Source organism: Nicotiana tomentosiformis, chromosome 4 (genome assembly GCF_000390325.3).
Source record: "Nicotiana tomentosiformis chromosome 4, ASM39032v3, whole genome shotgun sequence".
NCBI lineage: Eukaryota > Viridiplantae > Streptophyta > Magnoliopsida > Solanales > Solanaceae > Nicotiana > Nicotiana tomentosiformis.
In genome coordinates, this window is record NC_090815.1 from 21,400,698 (window position 1) to 21,402,820 (window position 2,123).

Consider the following 2,123-nt stretch of genomic DNA (forward strand, 5'->3'; position numbering starts at 1 on the left):
ACTCATTTCTTTTTTGATATACAGCTGTCGCCCGAGTCCCTAATTTGGTCCCTCATTTTAGGGAGTGGGTCGAGGGCATGCGAACAACTCACCTATCCCGAACGTGAGTGGCACAAGCTTTCCAAAGGTAAATGGGAGGCTCGTTCACATGGTGAGTGTCCCTCTCCTTCCGGTTGAATTTTCCTTTTGGGTCATTTTTATCTTATCCTTAATCTAAACACGTCTTTCCCTTTCACTGGTTTGCCCAGGACCACCAAACTTCGGGAAATTACCGAGGCCGTGGCCTCGTCCGAAAAAACCCTCCGCTTCGCTGTAGTGTACCACCGAAGCTGCTACGAAGAAGGAGGAGTAAATAAAAAGAAGAAAAGGTCCCCTGACTCTTCGGACACTCCTACCGGGGCCAAGAAGAAGAAAAGGGTCGTAGTCTGGGTTAGAAAAAGCAACAAGAGGACTTCTAGTTCTCGTGTTCCTGATTTTGAAGCCCTCTACCGGCTAAAGGACTATCCTGAGGACGACGACAACATGGAGTTCGTCACTCACAAGACGATCGACATCGAACTGGAGTTGGCGCCCTCGGAGGGGGATGCTCGAAAGGCTGAGTCCCCTGTAGCTTGAGGACTCGAAGAAGATCAAGTAACTTCTGCTTCGCAGGAGGCTCCTCCAGTTTCGAGGGAAACTACTTTGGCAAACACCGGCGTTATTCACATTTCGGACTCACTGCTTCATATGGAGGCCTTCTTAGATGAGGCTGGGGCCGCTGCAAAGAAACTGACAGAGGCATCCTGGGCCTTGGACGAGGCCATTAATTCATTCTTTGAGGGTGTATATGTCGGTTTGCTGGAGGACTACTCCGGGCTTGCCAATCTGGAGATCCCGAAAAAGGTCGTACAACTGGAACCAGGTGCGCCGAGTTCGAGCCAAAAGCTTGAGAAGTAATTTCATGCCCCGAATGTGGACCTTGAGCAGAAGAAGACGGTCATGTTCACAGTACCGGCGGATACTAGCATGTTGTTCAGGCAAGTCAGAGTGGCCAGCTATCTTCGTTCCTTGGTTACTGAATTGGACCAAGTGAAAATGAACGAGGTGGATGTGCCGAGCCTCTTCAATGAGGACCAACAGGCGCTGATCAGGGTATGCCTTCTTCTTTTTGTGTCTTTATAGAGTTATTTTTGCCTTAACGACATTTTAATTCTCTCTTTATGTCTCAGGCCTCGGTGCTTCATCAGGAGAGCTTCCACCGGTCCCGGATGGAGGTGATTCACCTCTAGTTCGAGCTCAAGGTCTAAGAGAAGATAACCCTGATCGATTAGCTTAGGTCCGAAATGGACGAGGTCAAAGCCTCAGTTGAAGAGTTGAAGGTCAAAATAAATATCCTAGCCTCAGAGCGGGATGCCATCAAAGAGGACCTAGCATCGACCAAAGTACAGCTCCAGGTGATAAGAGAAAAAGCCAATAAATGGTCTCGGCTAAATGAGGAGCTTCGAGCATAACTCAACTAGGCCATTACAGAACGGGATTCTCTCGGCCAAGAATACATTATACTGATGTCCAAATTGGAGGCATCTTCGGATGAGGCCTCTGAAGCTTAGGACATGTTGGCCCAGTACAAAACATTGTAGAGGTAACCGAAGCCCATTTCATAACGAAGGCCGAATATGTGAGGTGGCTATCTCGGAGAGAGACTCTCGAGGAGATCCACGCTCGGGGAATTGACCTGGTGACCAAGATCGAGGATGCGAAGAGGCTCGAAGCTGAGGCTAGAGCGAGATACCAGCTTGATCGTTCAAGCAGTGAGTCGGGCTCTGACGAAGACTAGGCAAGAAATGCATTAGCTTAATTTTATTTTTTCTTGTAGCTACATATTTTGTATTTTGGGGTCGTTTCTTATTGCCTCTGTAAATACCTTTTGGTAAATATATATAAATGTTTTGTCTTCAGCTACACATTGTCGTCACGACTCCAATTTCCCTTCGAAGGATGTCGTGATGACACCTAATCTCTAATACTAGCTAAGCCTAACAAAACATACAGAATATAACTGAAATGACAAATAACTCTCAAATACTCAACAATTTAACATAAAGAAACTCTGCAACTCAGTATATACAATTTCCCAAAACTCA